Here is a 27,952-nt window from a genome sequence, read left to right on the forward strand (position 1 = left end):
GTAAACAGGCAAGCAATCTGTAGAGCCTTATTACTATATTTTCTCAGTTTTAGGTAGATTAGAAGAATGTGTGATCAGTGCAGGGGTTCTGTGATATTGAAAAGCCTCACATCCCAAACTTGCTGTTCTACTAAGTTTTTCACCAGCACTAATAAGATTTAATGGAAAACACAGAGAGCATGAGTGGAGACCACTCACAGGTGTGACTCGTGACCAGCTCTCTAACAAGAGAGTAATGGATACCTTGGAGATAACAGACCACTCAGGCAATTCAGTATAGTTTACAACTGCTACAGAAGAGAAAGATCAGAAAAATACAGTGGACATGTTGGCAACTCTTAATTAGCATCAGGCTGGCAGGTAGATGAAAGTATATTTCTAAACCAGTGAGGTTGTTTTGAAGGTAATCTGGGGAGGAGTGCAACCTCTCACAAGGCAAACCCACATAATGGTTAGGTGCTCCTCTCTACAGATAGATTCCCTGATAAAAGACTTATTGATAATTTTACTAAAGTAAAGCAAAAAGGTCATCAACTTCCTGAAAGTTCTATTTCTACTCTTGTTTTTTTCTGATTCTCTGTGCTTCTAAAAAAAAAAAAAAATCCCTATTAACCAGATTATGTCCACATTATACTGACATAATTCTTCTCTTTCCCAATTGTACATCACTTGATTGGTACTATAGAAACACATTATATAGCAAAGTAGTCTGTTTAGTGACTTGGAATTTTTAAAAGAGTGAATTGGACCCTAGACTGTTAAACCTAAGGGGAATCTTAGTGTCATTTAGCAAATCCCATTTTATAAATAAGGAAACAACAGAGAAATTACATACTTTGTGCAAAGTCCCATAATAATTTAACATTTCCTGAGTAAAACAATTAATGCTACAACCTTGGGAGTATTTTATACATGTACATGAAAAAGAAATAACATAGAATTTAAAGAAACATTTTAGTTTATTTTTATAATAATTGATAATTACATTTGTACCATATAGAAATATTCTGCTTTTATGGATAGCTGTAAGGAACATCAATGCAAAAATTGAGCATTTGCACTGGAAAAAATTTGATAGATAAGGAATACTTAATGTATTATTTTTACCTGAGGGGTAGAGATTGGGAGAGAGAATTTTCTGGTTCACTCCTGAATTGCCTGAAATGGGTGGGGTGAGCTAGGGCCCAGAGGCAGGAGCTAGGAATAAAAAATAGTTCTCCCTGGTGAGTTGTAGAACTCAATTACTTGAGTCATCACTGCTGCTCCTAGAGTCTGCCCTTGCTGGAGTTATGAGAGTCAAGAATCAAATCCAGGAGCTCTGATCTGGGATATGGGCATCTTAATGTCTACATAAAACACCTGTTCCCAGAGACCACTTAAAAGGAGCTGGAGACCAACACGGGGTCCGAGTTCAGCTCCGTGGAGGAAAGGACTGGAGAGGCGCTGCCAAAGGTACACGCCATAGCCATGCCAATTCTTGCCGAAACGAAGAGAATGACCTTCACTCATGTGCTGCAGGCAGCTAGAGAGGACTCAGAACAGGACGGCCTCGCGTCCCTAGCACACTGCTGAGACCTGCAACAGGTCATTTTCAGGCCTTTGCTCGTGCACCTTTCTCCCTGGGATTTCCCTGAAGCTAGATCGTATGGCAAACCCAAGTGACCACCTCCATGCCAGGCTTGGTGTCCCTCTCTGTTGACTGGTGAGTGGCTTTTTTAGCAGGTCCAACTGACTTTTGTTCCTTCCTCCCTTAGGATATATTCTCTCATAGTTTCCCGTCGCTCCAAGGCTGTTGGAAGCAAAATCCTGACTACTGTACCCTAACAATTTTGAGGAAGTCTAAATAAGTCTGAGTACTGGTGGTGGTTAACATTATAAACAGGAGAGAAATGCATCATAATTTTAAGAGTTGCTATTTTTAAGTAACAAGTTCATAAACAAAAGTCTCCATTCATATTTTACACTGAAGCCATGTGAAAATATCTACGCTATTGTCAGGACAGTAAACAATAAATTTAAACAGTTAATGTACTTGAAATGTTGTAATTTGAAAATTTTGTAAGTTTTAGTGAGACAGATGCTATTCTGATTGTAACAAAATTTACTTGAACAAAATTACCCTAATTACTCACACATGTACTTCTATGGACAAATATTTGTGGTTCACTATACTGTAAGGTTTTTGTTTTGTTTTTGTAATTTAGGGAGAACTACATGTTAGGGCAGAATTGGGAACACATTGCTAAAAGTTACCTGAGTTGTGTGAGCAACACTTATGCAGTTTTTTGAAATGCAGTGACAGAGTTCTTGCATCTGCTGGTTTTCTCTCAAAATGGCTGTAATATCCTTAACTGGTCCAGGCTGAAGCCAGGAACCAGCAAGTCCTTCTGGGTTTTCCATTTGTGTAGGGACCCAAGAACTTGAGGCATCTTGGGAGCTGGATCAGAAATGGAGCAGCCAGGACTTGAATTGGCACTCTGATGTGGAATGCTGGCATCATAGGCTACAGCTTAACCAGCCATGCCCCAGTGCTAGCTTTCAGGTATGTTTATTTGAGGGAGGGATGAAATGAGAGATGGGAGTGGAGGAGTGTTAGGAGGACAAACTATGTGGGGAGGAATAGAGGGGAACCTTGCATCTACTAGTTCACTCCCCAAATGCTTGGGAGTTAGGAACTCAGCATAGGTCTCGCACATGGGTGCTAAGGACACGAGTATTGACCCAACACCTATTGCCTACCAGGGTCTGCATTAGCAGGAAACTGTAGCTGAGAGTGGGGTTGGGACTCAGCCAAGGCCCTCCGAAATGGGCATCTCAAATGTTGTCCTTCCTGTAGCACCAAACACCTACCTTGGAACAAGGTCTTTCTTTTTATTTTTATTTTTTTAAGATGAAATTTCATCAGTTAAAAATGGGAAGGAAAGCTTTTCTTTAACTGCAGCCATTTCTACAGCCCATCTTTCCGGCTCAGCTGCCATCTGGCGCTCACTGGTCAAATGGCTGCTTATCAACATCTGATGGAGAAGTGAGGGAGCTGAGGCTGATGGTCCATAGGGTGCTCATTGTCGAATTTCACAACGAGAAACAGTTGTGTCGGCTGCGCCTCTACTGAGCCACAGGGATGTTGCAGAGGTGGAGAAATGGCACCTGATGCCTGAAATGGAGGACTCCACTTCCCCTTCCTGTGAGGTGCCTGAGTGAATCATTGACTCTGACAGTGTTTCGTTCCACCTGTTCTGATGCTCTGGGCAGTGGTTCTGCATTGTTTTGAAGGTAGCGTCAGCTGCATTTAGAGAATCTCTCAGAAACCTGCTGTGTATTGACAGAATTCATGCCTGAGGGAGCTCTGTGTGGTGTATTTTGATGACAGGAGAAAATGGTTTGAATGGAGACTTTCTAGGGGGTTGGAGGGAAACATTACATCTCAAATTCAAAAGCAGCTTCCTAAGTTGTAAAATGTGAACTTAAACTCATTAACTTTATTATACAAATCCTGTACTTACTTCTCATGTGGGATCTGTCCTTAATGTGTTGTCCAATATGAAGTAATGCTATAACTAGTACTGAAACAGTATTTTACACTTTGTGTTTCTGTGTGGGTGTCAACTGATGAAATCTTTACTTAATATATATTGAATTGATCTTCTGTATATAAAGATAATTGAAAATGAATCTTGATGTGAATGGAATGGGAGAGGGAGCGGGAGATGGGAGGGGTGTGTGTGGGAGGGAAATTATGGGGGGGGAGCCATTGTAATCCATTAACTGTACTTTGGAAATTTATATTTATTAAATAAAAAAATCACATGAACTATTTGACCCCAAGCTGGGCACATTTTTTTTTTACACAAAATGCATTCATGCCTATGAAGTCTTTCATGATACCAGGTACTTTGGTTGGAGAATGTAAAAATGCCGAAACTTAGGCATTGAATATATCCTTCTACCAAGATTTATGTTGGAGAGTGAGATTAAACAAAGATGGACAAAACATTGTTCTATCCGTTAGAAATTTAATCATAATGTATTTATTATACAGATATTGAGTGCTATAGGAATTATATAAAACATGGATGAGCTAAAGAGAATTCCTAATTGCAAGCTTCATGAGTGAAAAGGCCACTCTGCTCTTGCTTAAATTATATACCAAAACAGAGCACAGCATTTAGCCCATAGGAAAATAAAAGATACTTGTCAATCACTTATTTCTAAAAACTGACTTGGGGTCCAGGGTCGTGGAGTAGCTAAAGCTGCTGCCTGTAATATTGGTATCCTAGGTGGGCACCTGTTCGTATCCTGACTGCTCCGCTTTCAATCTGGCTCCCTGCTAATGGCCAAGGAAAAGCAATGAAAATGGCCCATATGCTTAGGCCCCTTTTGCACGTTTGGGAGACCTGGAAGATGCTACTGGTTTAGGCCTGGCCTGCCCTGACCATTGCAGACATCTGTTGATTGAACCAGTTGATGGAAAGTTCTCTCTTTCCCTCTTTTACTCGTACAAGTGAAGGACTAAAAATAATCTACAAAAATCAGACTGATCAATCCTATTATTTCATTCCTCAAATGCCCAAAAATGCTGGGCTGAGCTGTGACCAAAACCAGGAGTCTGGAATGAAACTTAGGTTCCCCACATGGGTGATAGGAACCCAATTACATGAGCCAACACTGTTCCCTTCAGAGATCTGTGTTAGCAGGAAGTTGGAGTCAGGGACCAGAGCTAAGAATTGATTCTAGGCACTCCAATATGGGATATGGATAACTTCACTAAAGTGTGAAACCTCAGGTTACTTCCTGCATGATGGTATAATTTAGAAAAATTATGGATTAGTGAAATGCATAACTGTATACTTTTATAGGTAGTACTTATTCTATAAATTGTTTTCCTCTTGCCTAATAGTATCACTGTATATGACATTTTCATCACTCTACTACAAACATGCTGGGGGAGAAAGTAAAGATAAATAGCCATTTTAGGGTTATAGGCTGATAGAAGGAAAAGCAAATGGGGCCGCTAATGTGGTCCAACAGGTTAAGTCACCAGTGCCGACCCCAGCAAACCATATGGGAGCACCTGTTGGAGTTCCAGCTGCTCTGCTTCAGATCCAGCTTCCTGCTAATGTTTCTGGTAAGGCAGTGAAGATGACACGGGTGTCTTGGTCTCTGACACCTGTGTGGGAGACCTGGATGGAGTTCCTGGCACCTAGCTCCGGGTAGACCTACCCCAGGCCATTAAGGCCATTTGGTAAGTGAACTAGTGGACAGAAGGTCTCTGTCTCATCTGTCGCTGCCTTTAAATATTTCCTTAGATAGGGAACAGCCATCACTGCAGATGGTAAACAGTGCATTCACTTTGAATCAGAACTATATTGGCTCATATCCTGTCTCTTTTTTGATTAATTTGAGATACAAGTTATCCTCCACTGCCATTCCAGAAGTATTAGCAGGGAACTGGATGGGAAGTGGAGAAACCAGGACTCGAATTGGCACCCATATAGGTGGTAGCTTCACCCACTGTACCACAACACCAACCCCTTGTTCTTACAAACTAAACTTGTTTCACTTCTCTGAGGCTTGGTTTACTCATTTGTATAAAAATAAACACAATGTTGTTACTAATCTTGGCTGATGCAAAAAATGAGCTCAATATTCAAAACAAGGTGTTCAATTGTTAGAATGTAATAAAAGTTTAATAGAGTGGTTACTATAAAGTTCCAGAATGCATTAAATATGCACATGAAATTCCCACAGTAGTACACTGGATACAAAGAAATAAACTCCTTAATAAAGTCATTAGGGGATGGAAACTATTGGATGAACAAGAAGATCCATGTTAGAAACAGAACTAGGATGAATGGAAAAAATGACAGAATCGGGTACACATATGGCAGTTACCACTTTGGTATATATACTTTTAAGACTTCGTGATGTCAATCATGTAATTGGTCATTTATCTACATATATTTTTAGCATATTGCTATCTGTCAGTTGTTTGCAAAATGTCACATTGTCTTTGTGTATATATATGTCTGAAGTCATATTTTGCATCCTATCAGAGGAAGAAAGCCCCAACTCTGTATTTTCGTCCATGCTTTTGTGAATAACTATACCCAAACTGGAAGGGATGCAAGGAATGTACATGCCCATACCACACACAAGGGGGGTGGGCAGGCAAGCTGGTTCTTTTTGTCATGTGGATATATATATAAACTCAAGTAGATAATTTGATTTCTCTATGTGATCTTTTAATCCTTTGAAAGATCAATACTTGTGGTTTGTGATATTATTGAAACAGTTTTCTTGGGAATGAACTAAGATTTTAAGAATTCACCTCAGCCACATTAGAAACATGATGAAGAGGATTGTAAAGGAGAGGGGAACTGTATTTCAACTTCTCTCACAAAAATACCACTGTGCTTGAATAGCTCTTCATAATAGCCATTTACTTCTATCTTTCGGAGATAGTGTAGTGATATTCATGTGTATTGTTCTAGAGGGAATGACATCTTTATATTGAAATGTATTTTTAATTCATCTAAAGTTACTATTTGCCTGCCATATAGAAAGTATTTGTTCCCAGGTTGATGTGTACCTTTTATTTTGCTTATAGAGATTGTAGATTCACAGATATTAAAAATTTTAATGCTTTTTATGTGTCTGCGCCATCCTTTATGACTTTTGCAAAGCTTAGAAATCCTTTATTTTTTCCAAGTGTATTTAAAAATTCATCTCTATTTCTTTCAGCCTTCCAATTAAGGAAAATGAGATAGTAGTTTTTTAAAGTTTGTATTTATATGCCTTGATAACTAGTGCCAGTTTTCTACAAATAGGTTCCATATTTTTGTTTTCTTATTCTCAAGTATGTACTTTACTCTCATGTTTGAATAGTAATTTTCCCTTGATTTCAGGTGTAAAATAAAGGCATGAAAATATCTGTTTAAATTGACACCTTTAGAGAGCTATTTATCCCAGAAAATTTTCTGCTGATCATCCTGGGATTCCCGGAAAGATAATTTTTTCATCTGCAAATATTGGAAGCTTTGCTTTTTCATTTTTTTATTTCTTGTGTTGGTTAGGAATTCTTTTTAAAAATACCATGACATTTTTACTTTCAAGTTCTTTGAGGACGAGATGTACCACCCCCTCTAGTTAACATTTTGAACTAAGTTTTTATTTGGGGAAGGATATGAGTTGTACACTGTCTGAGGGCTTGATTCCAGATTATCTTTTATCTTTGTGCATAATTATCATCTCATTGGGAAAGACTCGGGTCACAGCTTTCTGCCCTTCAAGCTGATGTGGTCCTGCCTGAACACCTCAGCAAGTTGTGGTGCAGGATTTTCCTAGGTAAGCCTGTGCTTATTCTCTTTAATTGATAACATTAGTACAACAAAATAAGCTGTTTCTCAGATAAATTATGCATGACACTAATACTTAAAGTATTTATCCTTTATCCCATTAATAAAAGAGGCCCTTAAGGAAGCCTTTAGGACTAAAGGTGTTTGGAAGATGTCTCTGTAATACAGACTTGTCTTTATCAATTGTCTGTCAAGTGGTTAAAACTGTTCAGAGTAGTGATGAGGAAGAAGATGAGTAATTGCTTCTGAGGTTTTATTCTATGATCCTTATTAAATGCTTTAAAACAACATTTTGCTTCTAACAGTCTTGACACTGTACAAGGTGCATACGTACATAATATATCTTCATCTGTTAATATTTTCAATATCCTTAGGAATAAAATAAAATTAAAATCTTTCTGATTAAGGCAAAGACCTTCTCATTACTTATATTTATTGTACAAGTAGTTGTTGACTACTTTTCTCGTGCTGTTCTGGAGGATAGGCACAAGACGATGACCTTATAGCCACTTGGATCTCCACAGAGACTTGGATTAAAAAATTTGGGACAGCTTTTGTCCAGTTTCTGTTCTTTCTACTTTTGCTTAGTCTGACATACTCTGTAATGAAGTTATTAGTAAATTGAATCTTTTTATTTTCCTTTTTAAAAATGCTTATTTAGTCTCATCCACTTGGAAGGCAGAAAGGAGAGCGGTGTCTTCAATCAACTGTCTGATTCCCCTAAATGCGTGTAACAGCCAAGGCTGGGCCAGATGCAAGCCAGGAGCTTAGCTTGAAACTCAATCCAGGTCTCCTCGTGGGTGGCAGGAGCTCAACTACTTGACTATCATATTGCCTCCCAGGGTGTATATATGGAAGCTGGATCAGAAGTAGGATAGAAGGGACTTGAACAGGTATCCCAATATGGGATGGGGGTGTCCCAAGTGAGGGCTTAACCCATTATACAATGCCCACCCCTCATATTTTTCATAGTTTGCCTTCCTTTGTTATTTTTCTTTGTCTTTATTTTTTTATTTTTATTTGACAGGCAGAGTGGACAGTGAGAGAGAGAGACAGAGAGAAAGGTCTTCCTTTTGCCATTGGTTCACCCTCCAATGGCTGCCGCGGCCGGCGTGCTGTGGCCGGCGCACCGTGCTTATCTGATGGCAGGATCCAGGTACTTATCCTGGTCTCCCATGGGGTGCAGGGCCCAAGTACCTGGGCCATCCTCCACTGCACTCCCTGGCCACAGCAGAGAGCTGGCCTGGAAGAGGGGCAACTGGGACAGAAGCTGGCGCCCCGACCAGGACTAGAACCCGGTGTGCCAGCGCCGCAAGGCAGAGAATTAGCCTAGTGAGCTGCAGCGCCTGCCTTCTTTGTCTTTAGAGAAGAACTTCAATTTTGTATACCAAATCAATAATTCAAAATTTCTACAGTGCAGAGTCTGCACCTTATAGGAGAACATATGATTTTATTATCAATATATTTGGGACTTCATAAATTTTTTTATTTGTCTCATTTTTAAAAATTCACTTTTTCCAGGTCCACAGTCCTATAGCTTCTACTGTTAATTTATTCATTCAAGAATAAATCTTAGAAATTTGGGAATAACACAGCTGAAGGAGATTGGATTATCTGGAAAAATAGTTTGACAGCTGGTCATTTATTGTAATAACAAACTAGCCAGATGGAACCTCCCCCCACCCAATCCTTTTGTGATCATGGGTGCTAGATGCTTCCTTTTAGATCTCAGGCCAAATGATGAATTCATCCTCTGATCAAAGTGATAGTGTCAATGGAACCTATTGAATATGACTGTTCCAGACTGGCAAATTCATCTGCCATTATTATCTTAACATGCAAGGTACTTGATGCAAAAACAATTTGAAGGATTTCAAAGTTCCTTACACCGTCCGTACAACTTTTAGTTAATGTTTGTCCTTTATAGTATCATTAATCCTAGTATTTACAGTACAGACGCTTTCCTTTATGCATTCTTTTAGCTATATGGTATTACATACCATATCATCACAAAAGGGATGAATAAAATAGTAAAACTTGAGAGCAGAAAGATGAGGGTATGAGTTCTAAAAAAGTGCTAATAATCCTTACACAGAATTTCTGCATGTGGAGATAGTCTTGCCTCAGGATATTATAGGTCCCCGTTTCAAAGGCAAGTAGGTGAAAAGGTTTCGCTTCTCTTATTTACCTGATTGTAACTCTGTCTTAGAAATCTGTTAGGGGTAGTGAATGTTCTTCCAAGATTCTTGAAACTTACCCAATATTTTAATATTCACTGCTGTACTATTGTTTAATGTGATAAATACATAGGTAAATTAAACTTGTCAAATTCTTTTTTGGGTTGAGACTGGGTATAAACATTACCCTGTGGTAACATATTTGTTTTGGATCATGTTCACATGTTTGATGAATCGAGTGTACAAGATTGTTTGCCAGAAGGAACCTCATGGGATTCCATGTCTTTGATAGCATAAACTAAAATTATGGGTTCATGAACAGTTTCATCTTCTACTTCAGAATTCTGGATATTCAATTAGATCTCTTCAGAGTTGCCACATGTTATTCAGGTTCCTCCCTAAGACCTGTGGCCAAGTAGGACATCACATCCTCAGCAATACTTTTGTCTGATAGAAAACCTCAATAGACGCACCATTTCTGCCTTAATGGTTGAATTATGTTCTCTGCGGACTTTGGAAAAGAATAAAGTAATTCTCAGAAGTTGAACAAAGTTGGTCACTGTTTCTGCCTTCCTCCTTCTGTGTAAAGTGGACAGAGACGGTCCCACTGGCTATCGGATTTATGTGAGATGCTTGATTTTATTGATCTTCCCCTCCCACTCCATTCTTCTCTCCTCAAGTACTGCCAGTCTGGGTAGATATCTTGTTGCATTGAAATAGTAGGTGTGAATTAGTATTAATCAATTGACTTCTAGAATCCTTGAGATAATTTATTGCTAAGGGAAATTCCCAAATAGGAAGCTAATGTATACTCTTTGCTATATAGAGAAGGCATTCTCTTCCTGAAAGGAAATTTTAGAGCCATTCCAGATATTCTATTATTCGGATGGAGGTTAAGCTTTTCTCCTTCAGGGTCATTCTCACAAGATGTGCAACAATCCATCTCTAAGAATTCTCCTTCACTGTACCCTATGTTAGCATGCACAGTTATGTACACACAACCAGTAATTTCTTGGAGCTCACTTACAGTGGTCTGTTTACATGATTGTATTTTAGAGGTTTGGAGATGGTCCTTATATGTATGAGCTAGTTTTCAATATCCTGATACTTTATTATTGTGAAACTATAGTATGAACTAAGCAAATCTGAGTGGTCCAAATCCTGAATATTCTAAAAGTTGGGCACTTGCTGGGCTCTTGGAAGGCAACCTCTAAACTCTTAGAATATGCTGATTTACCAGAATGTTTTTGTTTATTCTAGGAGCCTTGCACCATGATAGCTAATCTTCTTTAACTAGGGGTCCTGGGTCACACAATCTTGGTTTGACCTATGGCAGTTGGCCATTACTATGTGACTGGCCCCTAGTGAAAGCCCTGAGAGTTGGGGAGTTTATCCATGGGGAAATACTGCATGCATATCATAAAACACTGCTGCTTAGAAAAACTAAACCCTGAAAAAACAACTAAGTGCTTCCGCTTCGCCTCTCCTAGATATTACCCTATATGACTTTTTCCATTGTACTAAACTCTTTCTTAGTGTATCAGATTTATAGAGTTCTCAAAGACCTTCTCAAAGATCACTGACTCTGAGGGTGGTTTGGGGATTCCTAAACATGTAATGCACTTTATATACGTGGGATAGACAATCTTTCAAAATTTGTTTTCAAAAATGTTTTTAAATTAAAAAGATACAGTAAGTCTGGCCGGCGCCGCGGCTCAATAGGCTAATCCTCCACCTAGCGGCACCGGCACACCGGGTTCTAGTTCCGGTCAGGGAGCCGGATTCTTTCCCAGTTGCCCCTCTTCCAGGCCAGCTCTCTGCTGTGGCCCGGGAAGGCAGTGGAGGATGGCCCAAGCGCTTGGGCCCTGCACCCCATGGGAGACCAGGAGAAGCACCTGGCTCCCGCCTTTGGATCAGAGCGGTGCGCTGGCCGCAGCACGCCAGCCGTGGCAGCCGTTGGAGGGTGAACCAATTGCAAAGGAAGACCTTTCTCTCTGTCTCTCTCTCTCACTCTCCACTCCGCCTGTCAAAAAAAAAAAAAAAAAAAAAAAGATATAGTAAGTCACCACTACAATATGAACTTCTCTGTGGTTGGATGAGGGAAAGTGTTTCCTCATTTGCTGAACAAGTATTTATTGTATACCTACACCATGTTAGTATATGTGCTAGAAGCATACAACATTGCAAAGAAACAGGATGGAAAAGATTTGAGCCTCCATACAGTTCTCAGATAAGAAAGGATGCTGTTAAAGCTGGCATGTACTAACAAAGGGAAAATGGTACCAGATGAAGTTAAAGATGCAGGAGCCTCATTATGCAGTGCTTGTATGTGAAGATAAGCACCTTGGGGCTGATTTTAAGAATAATGGTTGAGTCAGCACTGTGGTATGGTGGATGAGGTCACTGCCTGCAATGCCAGCATCACATATGGGCGCTCGTTGGAGTCCTGGCTGCTTCACTTCCAATCCAGCTCATGACTATGGCCTGGGAAAGCAGTGGAAGATGGCACAAGTCCTTGGGGCCCCTGTACCCATATGGGAGACCTGGAAGAAGCTCCTAGCTTTGGATTGGCACAGTTCTGGCTGTTTCAGCCATTTGAGGAATAAGCCAATGGATGGAAGATTCTCTCTGCCTCTGCTTCTCTAACTCTGTCATTCAAAAAAAAATATTTAAAACAAATAGTGAAGGTATTTTTAAAATGTAGGTAATTATGTTTCTACAGTTGGACTTAATTTTTTGGTGAATCATTCAACTCAGTATGAAGTATACAATCACCTGCCATCTTGGAAGGGATTCTTATATTTTACCAAGGCATGGAGAGGGTATAGATGGCTGTGGTCAGTTCCACTTCTCCATATGGGCCTTCCTTGAGGTGTATTTCTTATCTGATCGTTAGTAATTAGCCCTGAAAACTATGTTTTTGTCCTTCTATTATAATGCTCCCTCCTTTCTCATTTTCTGTCTCTTGGAGACAAATAGTATTTGATTACTCTCTTTTGGTTGACTAGGAAAGAGGGAAACTTCATGGATTTTTCTTTTCCTTTTATATTTTAAAATATTTGAATGACAGAGGGAGAGAGATCCTGCATCTGTGGATTCACTCCCCCAAATGACTATAACAGCCTGATCTAGGTCAAGGAAAAACCAAGAGCCAGGAACTCCATCCTGGTGTCACACATAGGTGTCAGGGTTCCAAGTAGTTAGGATATCCTCTGCTGCCTTCTTGCATGCATTATAGGAAGTTCTGTCAGATGCAGTGAATCTAGGACTTGAACAGGCACCCCAATATTGGGACGGGTGGGTCACATGTGGCAGTTTAACCCACTGTGCTAAAATGCTGGTTCCTCTTTCATTCTTTTAAGAGGAAATGTGCAGTCTTCTCTTTCAAATTCCTGTACTGTGTTGGGCTCAAAACTCCTGGGTGTAACAGTTTGTCCAAGGTTTTATTTGGGATACAAGGTCCCTTGTTCTGAGTTTTCCCAAACATACACAGGTTATGTTTTTTCCCTTTGCCTAAATTTATCCATATGGGTGGGGAAAAGTCCAGGGGCTGTCTCAATATTCTGATTCTTTCCTGACCATAGATACTTTTCTAGTCTGGAGCTGGGCAAGGTGCTTTCCTGCCCCTGTAAACTTCTTTCCCCCAAATCATCTGTTTTCAGATATAGCCTGAAACCTTTGAAACTCAAATTGTCTTTTGGTTTCTCAAATGAATGCATCTGTCAAGACTGACTTCCAAATATTTTTCTCTTCCATCCCTGTTATGAAATTGGTGCAGTTTTATCTATGGCGCAGTCTACATCCTGATTTACATCCTATGCCCCTGCTCCCGCTGCCATTGCTGAAAGCCAGGTAACCACATGGCCCAACCACCGGTGCCAAGCTCCACCCCCAACCTAATGGGATTGGCTATTCCTGCTTCCCTGCCACCCTCCGGCAAAGTTTAAAAAGGGCTTGTTCCTGAACAAGTGGCTCTCTTGGCTCCTCTCATCTGCTCTCCTCTCATCCTCTCGTCTCTCTTCTCTCTGCTCTCTTCTCTCCTCACTAGCTCTTCTTCTCTCTTGTCTCTCTCTTACACTCTCCTTCTCTCCCTTTTTCCTTTCGTCACCCCACCCCTCTGGTATGTTGAGTTTTCCCCAATAAACCCTTTCCCTTACTCTGGTGTTCAGTGTGTTTTGTGATGGCATAACAGCCCCCCATACCATTCTTCCCTTGAGGCAACAAGCATAAAACGCCCTAGCTGCAGCCTGAGCGGGAGTGTCACAAGAACCATGGAAAACACTGTCAATCTGAAACAATAGCTAACCTACTAATAAACAGACATCCATTTAAGCAACTGCCACACCTTCACTCATTTAAGGCACAACCATCTTGTGACATACTGCTTCACAGATGAGATGGAGGCACAAAAAAGCAGTGTCACTTAATTTGCCATTGGTCACATAGCCAGGAAGTGACAAATCTGGATGAGATTTTTAAATGATCTCTTTACTGCTGAATAGAGAACATGTAGAGTGGCAATAAAAGCAGGTAAGCTAGCAAAGACTACTATAAAAGAGTAGTAAAAAGAACTGGTTGTGTGAGTGCTATGGATTGGATATAGTTTGTGTTGAATGTTCCCCCACAGCCCAAGTGTTGAAGTATTTGCTTTCCAGGGTAGAACTTTTGCCAGTTGGTGGAGAGGATAGAAACTGGAACCTAGCAGGAGGCCCATAGGTCATCTGGGCATGCCCTTGGAAGGTGTGCCTCATGAGAGAAGGTTGATGTGTGCCCAACCTCTCTACTTCCTGGCTCACCACGTGATCCTTTCTCCGCAAGTGTTCCCCATTGCCATCTACCACTGTCACCAGATGCCTAGCCAACGGGGCCACAGAATTGTGGACATCAGGCCTCCAAAACTGTAAGCTAAATAGACCTTTTCCCTTCATAGTTGCTTCAGTTATTTCATACTTCACTTCGGTGTTGACAGCCTGTTTAATATAGCAGCTGAATATGCATATTGAAGTGTGCTTTACTGAAGAACATTTTCATAGGTAGATGGAGATGTAAATAGAGTAGACAGTTTGACTAGTAAGCAAGTTGATCTGGATCAGCCTTGCTTTCCAGTGGCAATTGATCCATATATTTTACATATAAACAGACCATAATTATAAAAAGTAAAGAAAAGTAATTGAATCATATTAGAAAAGAGATCCTTGTTGGTAGAATTCAAGATGTTTAGAATGTTAAAATGGTTCTGTAAGATTTTTTTATACCTTTTTTATTGATCCAGCACTGATTCCTTTATTCACATGAATAATAATTATACCAACAGTATAGTAATACTATACTATGTAATGTCCCCAAACATGTTGGAATTAAGGATATAAGAGCATTACTGTTAAAATAAGAAATGAAAATATAATATAATGAGTAAGAAGAATAATTTGACTCCGTAGGGTACATTCTTAAACTTAGTCTCCATATCTTGGAGTAAACACTGTCTGTGTTCAGAAAGCATGTATGGGGGCCGGCACCATGGCACAGTAGGTTAATCCTCCACCTGTGGTGCCAGCATCCCATATGGGCACTGGATTCTAGTCCCGGTTGGGGCACCGGATTCTGTCCTGGTTGCTCCTCTTCCAGTCCAGCTCTCTGCTGTGGCCTGGGAAAACAGTGGAGTATGGCACAAATGCTTGAGCCCCTGCACCCACATGAGAGACCGAGAGGAAGCATCTGGCACCTGGCTTCGGATCGGCACAGCTCCAACCATTGTGGCCATTTGGGGAGTGAACCAACGGAGGGAAGACCTTTCTCTCTGTCTCTCTCTCACTGTCTGTAACTCTACCTGTCAAATAAATAAATAAATCTTTTAAAAAACATGAATGAAAATGACCTTGTAGAGACTGAATAGCCCTAAACTATAAGTTATATAAATGAAGAAAAAAAAAACTGAAGAAAGAAACCTACTGATCATAACTGTACATGAAAAGCACTAGAATGGGGAGGACATGTCTGTTACCTTAAACTCCATGAAAGGAGAGTAAGTGAGATAAATTTTGGCAGTGCAGATGGAGGCACTTCTTTGAGGATAGATTTTATGGCCCACTGCACCTCTGGAGATATCAAAGGCAAATGAAGAGGTCCCAAGGTATGTCAGACTGAGATTACCAAATATACAAGTAATGTAATTAATTCTCCTCAATCTGAATCTAGACTTACTAAACACAAGTTGGCTTTTCATGTAAAATACTACGGCAAAAAAGTAAACTTGGAATGCTCAGGCTTCCAATCTTAAACAGTATTAACAATACTCATATTTCAATAAAACCAGATTTTATGATGCCTTCCTGAGCTCTGTTTCCTTGAGGCCTTCTCAAAGTATGAATCTAGTATGCTAACAAGACAGGGTCCTGAACTAAGAGGAAGTAAATAAGCTCATGGTTAAGGATAAGTGCACCAAGTAGTTCCATCCTTTATGCAGGGCAGGTTTTGATAGAAATGGAATATACCCTGGGTGTTTCAAACAAAGAGCCTCAGCTAAGGAACTCCCTGCCCCACTGTGGGCAAAGGTTAAAAGAACAAGCAGAGAGTGATTTACCTACAGACTGCAAACAAAAACTATCTCTAGGGATAAGGAGAGATGGAGTTATCAGAATACTGCAGAAGTGGAAACCACTGAGGCATGTTTGGCAGTCTAGTGGGAGTTGCAGTCATGGAAGGAAGTGGCTATTTGAAGATATTGGGCAGAAAAAAAAGCAGAGAAGGAACAGGGCAGAAATGCTGCTTCCTGTTTATCCTCCCACATCCTTATCTCCTGTCTGTGAATTCCACTGGCTTAAATGAAGCTGATCAGCTAGTGAGCTCGGAGATGCTGCAAGTCACCCTCACCAGGTCCAGAATGGACGATGAAGTGGAGGGCATACTGGAATATGATGAGGAAGGTGAATGAGCACCTGTCTTGTTGAGGGCCTTACTCAGCATTTCACAATGAGAATTTATCTTTACTAGTTTCTCACATGACTTTCACATGCCAAATAAGATTTGCTGTATATGTATCCTTGTGATAAGTCAGAATTCTTGCAACAAGTTCAACAAGGTTCTTCTGAGAGCAACCACTGGTATCTTCTGAAGTAGCAGTGTTTCCCCGAGTTTAACATGGGCTCATTTTCTTGCATATTCACTGCACTTTGAGGTGTATCAGGCAGAAGGTCAAAAACTAAAAACTTCATGCTGTACATTGCACAAAATCCCCCCGCACAAGATATATGAAGAATATTTAGAACAAAATGTGACTTGCCCATTATTGTAATTACTACTATTCAGGAAATGCAATACCATGCTTGTTTAAAACCTGGCCAAGGAAAATCAGCTGGCTTTCAAGTGCCAGAAACACCTTTGCCCATTTCGTTCTTTATGGGATGTTTGAAGGTCAGTGATGATTATACCATATTGTTAGCTTCCCATGAGTTTTACATCCATCACTGAACTTAGAGATGGAGAAAAGTTTTTGACAACGTGAAGTATATATCATTAAAGCTTTCTAAGAAATCTTTATATTTGTGTAGTTAGAGCTTTTATTTGAAAGGCATAAAATCAGAGAGCCAGGTAGGCAGAAAAATCTTTTCTCTGAAGTTTCATTTCCAAACTGCCTCTAACAATTGGGGCTGGACTAGGCTGAATCAAACTCAATTTGAGTCTCCTACATGGTGACAGTGGTATGAGTACTTCAGCCATTACCTGCTTCCCAAGGTATTCATTAGCAAGAAGCTAAATTATCAGTGGAGTTGGGCTTAGAAGCCAGACACTTCCATAGGATACCACTTGGGAGGCTTACATACCCTAATTGTCTTAAAGTGTCCACCCCAATGGCAAAACCTTTTATCCTAGCCCCTCAAAACTAAGAAACAAATGAAAAAGAATAAATGAATCTTTAAGATTCCTTCCTCCATCACTGGCTGTGGCATCACATTTCTGATCTGCTGCACCTAATTAGCTGGCCTGTATCACATGATGACACCCCACCTGGAAGGGACTTAGAGTCTTGAGGACCTGGAAGTTTTTTGTTTTTCTTTATTTCTGTTGGAAAAGACTGTCTCTTATAAGTCATTAGTTTGAGAATTTCACAAATAAGCTGGAATGATTAGATGCTGGGTGATGAAAACATAAAATAAAACCTGACCATAGTTATATAGAGTCTAGTTTTAGCTCTATTACAAATAGATTCAAAGTAAAGAGGGTTTAAGATGTATAAAACATCTATAACAGGTCAAAGGAAAAGCTGTCCTGATCAGAAACTATTAAGCGTAATTTCCTGAATGGCTCTGCTGTCCTCTTTCTAGAGATATCTTCTAAAAATGAGAAGCAGAGGGCCGGCGCTGTGGCTCACTTGGCTAATCCTCTGCCTGCGGCGCCAGCATCCCATATGGGTGCCGGGTTCTAGTCCTGGCTGCTCCTCTTCCAGCCCAGCTCTCTGCTGTGGCCCGGAAAGGCAGTGGAGGATGGCTCAAGTCCTTGGGCCCCTGCACCAGCATGGGAAACCAGGAGGAAGCACCTGGCTCCTGGCTTCAGATTGGCGCAGTGCCGGCCATGCGGCCATTTCAGGGGTGAACCAGTGCATGAAAGACCTTTGTCTCTGTGTGTCTCTCTCACTGTCTGTCAAATAAAAAAAATTTTAAAAAAATGGGAAGCAGTGAGACAAAATTCTCTCTTGCTTCATATAATACACATATATATATATAATGAGAAACAGTCCTCTCTATATGTAGAAAGAAACAGTTCTCTAACCCAATTGTTCACATTCCAAATGTGACCATGGCCAGGACTGGGTCAGTCCAGATCTCCCACATATGGGTGGTAAGAACCCAATTACTTGAGCAATCACAGTTGCTTCCTGGGATCTGTATTGGCTGGAAGCAAGAGTAAGGATGTAGAAGTGTATACTGAGCTCAGGTACTCTGATATAGGATGCAGACCTTTTAACTTCTAGGTCAAACACCTGTCTCCCAGAGATTTAGAAATAAATTGTCATTTGATCAGACTTGTAAATCATTTATCAATATTACCTCTTTGAGCTTGTAATATTTAACTGATGCTTATTTTGAAAGTTTCATCATTAAAGGAGCAGGAAATTAGGGCTTTAAACATAGACAAAACACAAATGGAAAAGGACAGAGCGGGATCTGATAAGTCACGTAAGAACACTTTGTTCTTTTGCAAAAGCATCCCAAAGTTTTAGTGACAAACTAATACTGTGATTCCACTGAGTATTTTGAAAATGTAAATGTTTCTCTAATTATATAAACAAAACACGCAATTAAATCTTAAAAATGAATTTACTCTGAAATTGATTTCATGAGGACCTATCTCTTTGCCCATTTTCTTTAAAAAAAAAAAATGAGTCAGAGTAACAGGAGAGTGGGTATACACAGGGGAGCGATCATCCATGTGTTGATTCACTTCTCAAATGTCCTCAATAGCTGAGACTGGAATTCCATCTGGCTCTCACACATGGATGTCAGCGATTTAAATTACTTGAGTATTAGCTGCTACCTCCCAGGATGCATTAGCAGGATATTGTATTTGAAGCAAGGTACCTGGGACTCAAACCAGGTACTAGGATGTGGGGTGCAAGAATCCTAAGCATTCCCAGTACACCTATCCCTCATTATGCATTCTTAAAAAATACATGATTGACAGATTTGAGGTCTTACTGTAGAATTTCACTGTTCTTAAAGAATGACTTTTAAACACATGCCACAGGTATTTACTAAATAGCTATTATGTAGAAATATCTATAATCACACATGAAAGATGACTACAACACCATTTTTGTAAGAAGTTTCACTCCAGTATGGTGAAAGATATGGCTGATACAAAAATAGAAAGCCCTAAGTGCCAAACAGACATTCTTAAACCCTTCAATGCCAGGGACAGGAGGAATAAACTGTGTTATGGAGAAGCAGAGGAGTTGCTTTGAAAGATAAATCTAACTATGACTGAAATAAAATGGTGGGAAATGCAATATAGGATGAAGGGACCAAATTTCCAAAGACAGGATGAGTGTAAGACTTTCCCTGTTCAAGTTAAAAGTTAAAGCTGCAGCAAAGGTGCATGGGACTCACGTATGGTGGCAAAATAGTTGTCCCTTTTTGGTTTGCTCTATCTGGAACTCTTCTAGGACAGATGATGCCTGAATGCATATGCCACCACTACTCCTTATTCTAAACAGGACCTCCATTTACTTATTGTGCACCCCCAAAGCTGAATGTCTGCTAGTCCAAACCAATTAGGTAATAGGCATAGCTAGCTGTTCAGTCTGAATTTTAGCCTGGGAATGTGTTTGAAAATTAACAATTAACCTGTGCCTGGGGGTAGAGCAGAGGAGCCCATGCAGAATCTCTGTATAGTAACGGCTGAACCACTGACATGGGCACTTACTCTTGTGAGAAATGAGGGATTTACCTCTTGTTTGTGGCCATTTTTCCTTGACATTCTGGAAACCTTAGTGAAGGCTATTGCAGTGGTATGTCTTTCTTACCCTGAACCAATACTGAATTTTCTTAGGAGCATTCAGAACTTTTGAAAAATGCTTGCTTTTTCATCTGTCACACTGTATAGGAAAATCTTTTTCTTGTTAATTGCAATGATTTCTGTAATACTTCTTCCCTTTAGAAACGAGTTCAGTCTCTGAAGTTTTGGTAAATATTTATTCAATAGTTATACTCAAGAGCAGAGGAACAGCTGAGCATGGAAAAATTGCCCAATATTTAAAAGTGTTCAGATATGTTCACATGTTAGAATGTAGTTTTACTGTTTGTTGGAGAACATGAATTTTATTCAGAAACATGAGTATTGGTTCTTTGCTACTTGGGATAATGGTAGTCTTCTTTATTAGCCTTCTCATGTGAGGAAAACAGACTTTCAGCCAAGTGACTATCCTCCCCACCCCAGGGAGTCCTTCACGATCTGTGATGTGGATCAGAAAACAGGACCAAGCATCACGGACTCCTTTGGAACCTAAATTTTCAAGTTGAGATTCTGCCAGCTCAAGATTTATTTTCCTTTGCTCTTGATGATTCGTTCATCCTCCCTTTGTTTTTAACAGATACTCCTGGCATTTCACTTATTCTGCTCTGCCTACTCAATACAAAATCCATTCCTCTGATCAGTGTGTTAACTTACAATTAGAGCTGCTCTGTGTAACTTGAACATAACTCCGTTAGATCAAGTGAGTCCAGTAAGTGGACTTGTAAGACAGTCTCCTTCACCTCCATGGTTTCTTCAGATTGAGCTTAAACCAAGTTGGAACCCCAAACATTATAGTTCAGTCTTGAACTTCACGCCATTTAAAGATTTGTTTTTTTAAAGATTTATTTGAAAGGCAGAGTTAAATAAAATTAGGGCTAGAGTTGTGGTGTAGTGAGCTGCCTGCAATGCCGGCATCCCACGTAGGTGCTAGTTTGTGTTCTGGTTGCTCCACTTGTGATACAGCTCCCTCTTAATGTGCCTGGGAAAGCAGTGAAAGATGGTTCCATGGTCTCCATACAGGAGACCCCCAAATAAAGCTCCTAAGTTTGATCTCCACATAGGAGACCGGAATAAAGCTCCTGACTTTGGCCTGGCTTACTCCTGGCCATTGCAGTCACTTGGGGAGTGGACCAGCAGGTGGAAGATTCTCATTCTCTATCTATTTCTCCTTATGTGTGTGATTAGTTTGAAAGAGTTGGAGGAGGGGGAAATTGTGTGAGAGAAAATGTCTTCCATCCCATCCCTCCTTAAATGGTTGCGACAGTTGGACCTGGGCCAAACCATAAACCAGGAGCCTAGAAGTTCATCTTGCTCTCCCATGTGGGTGAAAGGGTTTGAGTACTTGGGCCATCATCTTCTTTCCCAGGCACATTGGTAGGGATATGGATTAAAAGTGGAGCAGCCAGGACTCCAACTGGCACCCATATGGGATGCTGGAGTTGCAGGTGGTGGCTTAACCTGCTGTTCCACAATGCCAACCCTCTTCATGAGTTTCTGAAAGTTCATATTCCCATTTTCTTGCATAATGAGTATTCTTTGAAATATCTTACTGGAAAACTTTGATTTAAATAAAAGTTGGGGCTGGGGCTGGCGCTGTGGCTCAGTTGGTTAATCCTCCGCCTGCAGAACCAGCATCCCATATGGGCACCAGTTGTAGTCCCGGTTGTTCCTCTTCCAGTCCAGCTCTCTGCTGTGGCCCAAGAGGGCAGTGGCGGATGGCCCAAGTGCTTGGGCTCCTGCAACCGCATGGGAGACCGGGAGGAAGCACCTGACTCCTGGCTTCGGATCAGCGTAGCTCCTGCCGTAGCGGCCGTTGGTAAACTAACAGAAGGAACACCTTTCTCTCCCTCTCTTTCTTTCTCTCACTGTCTATAACTCTACCTGTCAAATAAATTAAAAAAATATAAAAGTATAGGGGCTGAGTTGTATTTTGAAGCTGTTATTCAAACTTCCCTTAAAGAATTTTCAATTTTTAGAGAGCTCATGACAAGAACCTAGGTTGATTACTGATGCCATAAACAAGAGTGTCAATTTGTTAAGTCAACAACAGGAGTCACTGTGCACTTACTCCTCATGTAGGATCTTTGTCCTTAGTGTGCTGTACATTGAGATTTAATGCTATAACTAGTACTCAAACAGTATTTTTCACTTTATGTTTCTGTGTGGGAGCAAACTGTTGAAATCTTTACTTAATGTATGCTAAACTGATCTTCTGTATATAAAGAGAAACGAGGATGAATCTTGATGTGAATGGAAGGGGAGAGGGAGTGGATAAGGGGAGGGTTGCGGGTGGGAGGGACGGTATGGGGGGGAAGCCATTGTAATCCATAAGCTGTACTTTGGAAATAAATATTAATTAAATAAAAGTTTAAAAAAATTAAAAAAAAAACAAAAAAAAACAAAAAATATTCTATTTCTATTTCAGACATAATATCTATTTAAAATTTGAATATTGATATAACATGTATAAAAATATTATCCCAAGTAACATAAACAAGTACAATTGTTCTTGATTGAGATAATCCCTTTTTCTATAAGGATGTTTATAATGCATATGATGCTTGCATATATACACACATTAACAAGTGTATAGCCACAGATTATATAAACTGTATTTACTGAACTCACTAGCCTATATTGTACTGTTTCGGGATTACACTTTAAAAGGAAATTTTTTGGTTGACTCAATTATTAAGAACACCAGTATACCTTAAACTCATATTTGGCAATCATTTACATTTTTATTTTTACTCACTGCTTCTTAACTTTCTTTTACTTAATAGATATAACACATTTTCTTACATGTGCTAAATTTAATTGTGTCATTGCAGTGATGATGGGAATGGTGCTAGTGATAATGATTGCTAAAATAGTTATCATATATTTTACGTGGCAGGCACATAAATGCTTTATGTGTTGGATCTCAGCCAGTGATATTGGGCATATTTATCTAAACAAAGATCATTTCTGAGAAAATCAAGAAAATTATGTATTAAATGTACTAGAGGATTTCTTAAAGATTTTTATTGATTTGAAAAAGTAACAGTGGGGAGGGGACAGGGAGGAACAGGGATTCCATCCACCGGTTCTCTCCCCAGATGGCCTGGGCCAGGCTTATATAAGGAGCCTAGAGCTTCTTCTAGGTCTCTTAGGCGGGTTGCAGGAGCCCAAGGACTTGGGCCATTTTCTGCTGCTTTTCCAGGTGCGTTAGTCGGGAGCTGGATAAGAAGTGGAACAGACAGAACTGAAACTGGCACCCATGTAGGATGCCGGTGTCACAGGTGGTGGCTTAATCCGCTGCACCACAGTGCTGGCCCTACAATATTACTGTTTTTTAAGAATAGAGTTGGGGGTGCCAGCACTGTGGCCCAGCGAGTTAAAGATGGAAGACCTCTCTCACGTGCTCTCGTGCTACCTCCCTCTGTAACTGTTTCAAATAACTAAAATCTAAAAAAAAGTGGACATTGGACACAGTGATTAAGATGATTCTTATGATGCCTGCATTCCATATTTGAGTGCTTGGGTTCAAGTCCTGGTTATTCTGATTCCAGTTTCCTGCCATTGTGTACCCATGCATGTGGGAGAGCTGGATTGGGAAGAGCTGGATTGAGTGAAAATTAATGCTGTTCTATATACTTAAAGTATTTAACAGGATGTTATAAGATACAGATAAATGGTAAAATGGCTACACACCAAGAACAAATATAATCGGACTATTGAGCATAACTTTCAAATACAATACAATGACTATAGTCTTTATGCTGTACGTTAAACCTTTCCACTTTTTTTATTTATATATTTTTTATTTGACAGGTAGAGATAGAGACAGTGAGAGAGAGAGAGAGACAGAGAGAAAGGTCTTCCTTCTGCTGATTCACTCCCCAAATTGCCGCCACAGCTGGCACTGCGCCAATCCGAAGCCAGGGGCCAGGTGCTTCCTCCTGGTTTCCCCTGCAGGTGCAGGAGCCCAAGCACTTGGGCCATCCTCCACTGCCTTCCCAGGCCACAGCAAGGAGCTGGACAGGAAGAGGAGCAACCAGAACTAGAACCTGGAGACCATATGGGATGCTGGTGCCGCAGGCAGAGGATTAACCAAGTAAGCCACAGTGCTGGCCCCTCCACTTGTTTATCTTCCCTATTTACTCATCAGTTTTGCTTGCTCTAAAGGAAAAACGTTTTGATGAATATATGGAGGAGTTAAAGTTAGTATTTTTATAAGACAACACAATGAATGCTTTCTATGCAACAAACACTATGTATAGCAGTACTGGATTATAAACTTGGTTATGTGTGTTTTATACTTGTGGATTCTCAGCAATAGGTGCTATTAATGCATTTCCATTTCTTTCATAATGGAATTGGTGAAAAGCGCTCAGAATATGGACATAAGAGTAGTTTTTTCATGTTTAATTTTTGTGTTTCTTCTTCCAGATCCTACTGACTCTGTTCTGTACCCCTCCTGTTCTTGTTCCACAGTATTTTAGTCCTATGTCAATCTGTTCCAGGATGTTTTTCTGCAACTGTGATTTGCATAATATTTCTAGCTGCTGCCTGATCCTTTGCTCAGCATTCATTTGAATCCTAGTCTTTATCACTGCTTTACGGAGGAGCTTTTACATCTCTAAATACCTTACAAAATGCTTGTTGTTGATTACTTATACCCTGGGAACAGCTTTGCTCTCTGCAAGGCACCAAAACTCTGTTTCTCTACTCTCATCACTCTGTAATTGTTGCCTCTGGCTTTTTATGTTTGGAGCCTCCTGTGGCCCAGGGTTGCTATGAGAAGGTCAAAGATATAGTGTGACTAAAACTATTGGAGGAGGGCCTGCTGGAGAAGATATTGATTGCTTCTTCCATGAGATGGCATTCAGTGGTTCCTTATTTTTAGCTTTTATTTTCACAAAATACTAAGATTTTACCATTGCAAAAGAAAAAAAAACTGAATAGTTTTTAATATAGCTGTGTGTTATGTCTCTTTGCATTAGTTTATCTGAGATACATTATGGGACCAAGGAAAGGTACACTGGAAATTGAAGGAGTGTGACCAAGCAGTTAATATCCTAGGCTGACGTTTTGCTGACTCATCTTCTTTGCTGCAGAGTAAGCTGCATACTTAATGGAGCTGCCTTAGGTTCTGTCCACTGGTACTATCTCCTCTGATGGCCTTCAGAGGCACCTGAGGAGTACAATGAGGAGCGTTTCCACAAGGGGACCAGTCAACTTATAGGAATCCAGTCTGTCTATGTCAATATCTTTTGTAATCATATCCTTCTTGTAAATCTTTACTTATTTGAAAGACAGAGTAGAAGCAGAGACCTATCTTCCATCCACTGGTTCACTCCCCAATTGCCCCAATAGCCAGGACTGAGCCACACCAAAGCCAGGAGTTTTTTTGGGTCTCCTACATGGGTGCCAGGGCCCAAGCACTTGGGCCATCCTCTGTTGTTTTCCCAGGCTCATCAACAAGAATCTGGGTCAGGGTTAGATGCTGTGGTATAGAGGGATAAAGCTGCCACCTGCAGGGCAGGTATCCCATATGGGTGCCAGTTCAAGTCCTGGCTGCTCCACTTCTGATCCAGCTCTCTGCTATGGCCTGGGAAAGCAGTGGAAGATGCCCCAAGTGCTTGGGCCCCTGCACCCACATGGGAGAGACTTAAGAACTCCTGGCTTTGGATAGGCACATCTCAGGCCGTTATAGCCATCTGAGGAGTAAAGCAGCAGATGGAAGACTCCCTCTCCCTCTCCCTCTCCCTTGCTTCCTCTGTCTCCCTTCCCTCCCTCCCTCTCTGTCAGCGTCTCTGTAACTCTACCTTTCAAAAATTAAAAGATCAAGAGTAGAACAGCTGGGACTCGAAGTGTTGCCTATATTGGATGCAAACACTGCAGGCTGGAGCTTTAACCCACTGAGCCACAGCCCTGGCCTAGTCATATCTTTAAAAATTGTAAGGACCTAAATACACATTTTTTTTCAAAGGAGGAAATCCAATGGCCAACAGACACATGAAAAAAATGTTCAGGATCACAAGCAATCAGGGAAATACAAATCAAAACCACAATGAAGTTTCACTTCACCCCAGTTAGAATGGCTCACATACAGAAATCTACCAACAACAGACGCTGACGAGGATGTGGGGAAAAAGGAACACTAACCCACTGTTGGTGGGAATGCAAACTGGTAAAGCCACTATAGAACTCAGTTTGGAGATTTTTCAGAAACCTGAATATAATCCTACCATAAAACCCAGCCATCCCACTCCTTGGAATTTACCCAAAGGAAATTAAATTGGCAGATAAAAGAGTTGTCTGCACCTCAATGTTTATTGCAGCTCAATTCACAATAGCTAAGACCTGGAATCAACCTAAATGTCCATCAACAGTAGTCTGGATAAAGAAATTATGGGACATGTACTCTATAGAATACTATACAGTAGTCAAAAACAATGAAATCCTGTCATTTGCAACAAAATGGAGGAATCTGGAAAACATCATGCTGAGAGAAATAAGCCAATCCCAAAGGGACAAATAGCATATGTTCTCCCTGATTGCTGAAAACTAACTGAACACTGAAAAGGAAACCTGTTGAAGTGAAATGGGCACTATGAGAAACAATGACTTGATCAGCTTTTGTCCTGACTGTCAAGGAACAACTTACTATTTTATTCCTTTTAGTATTTTTTTTGTTCTACTTAATACCATTGGTTGAACTCTTCAATTAACACGTAATTATTCTTAGGTGTTTAAATGTAACTGAAAAGTGATCTCTGTTAAATGTAAGAGTGGGAATAAGAGAGGGAAGAGATGTATAGTTCGGCACATGCTCACTCAGACTTAGCCCTAATGGTAGAGTTAGAAAGGTGCCAGGGGATTCCAATTCAATTCCTTCAAGCTGGCATGTACCAATGCCATCTCACTAGTCCAAGTGATCAATTTCAGTTCATAATTGATCATAATGATAGGATTAAGAGTCAAAGGGATCACATACACAAGACTAACTGATAGAATTAAAAAGGAGAGAACAATCCAACATGGGAAGTGGGATACACAGCAGACTCATAGAATGGCAGATCCTAAACAGCATTCCGGCCTCAGAATCAGCCATTAAGGCATTCGGATCTGGCTAAAAGCTCATGATAGTGAGATCCCAGTGGAAAGAATGGGCCATCAAAGAAGGAGGTACCTTTCTCTGAAGGGAGGAGAGAACTTCCAATTTGACTATGACATTGTCTAAATTAGATCGGAGTTGGCGAACTCAAGAGGCTTCCATAGCCTTGGCAGCTCATGACAAGAGCCTAGGGTGATTACTGACATAATAAATAAGAGTATCAATTGTTAATTCAACAACAGGAGTCACTGTGTACTTATTCCCCATGTAGGATATCTTTCCTTAATGTGTTGTGCTATGTGAATCAACAGCATAACTAGTACTCAAACAGTACTTTATACTTTGTGTTTCTGTGTGGGTGCAAACTGTTAAAATCTTTACTTAGTATATCCTAAATTGATATTCTGTATATAAAGATAATTGAAAATAAATCGATGTGAATGGGATGGGAGAGGGAGATGGGATATTTGTGGGTGGGCAGGAGGTTATGGGGGAAAAAAGCCACTATAATTCAAAAGTTGTACTTTGGAAATTTTTACTTATTAAATAAAAGTGAAAAAAAATAAAACTTGTTAGCATTTCCTATCTTGATTTGATCCACGTTCTTTTGATAAGGTTGAGAATTTTCTCTTTGTCTTATTTTCTGGTGTTAAAAGTCTTGTAATCTTTGGTAAAATTATTGTTATTGTTTGGTTTGAGGGAGCTCTGTTTACAGTAAACCAAGCCAGAAAATGTGTAGCATTGTGTTGGTCTGCTTGTTTGGCTGATTTGCCAGAGCTGAGGTTATTATTCTTACTAACACTCCTTCC

General features: G+C 40.3%; 1 pseudogene; it reads right to left on the reverse strand.

Moving 5' to 3' along the window:
- Positions 1-16,602: 16,602 nt before the first annotated feature.
- The window catches only part of LOC127493257 (mannose-P-dolichol utilization defect 1 protein-like), a 36,598-nt pseudogene continuing 25,248 nt past the window's right edge, over positions 16,603-27,952 (reverse strand).

The sequence above is a fragment of the Oryctolagus cuniculus genome, chromosome 5 (assembly GCF_964237555.1).
Source record: "Oryctolagus cuniculus chromosome 5, mOryCun1.1, whole genome shotgun sequence".
Classification (NCBI taxonomy): Eukaryota; Metazoa; Chordata; class Mammalia; order Lagomorpha; family Leporidae; genus Oryctolagus; species Oryctolagus cuniculus.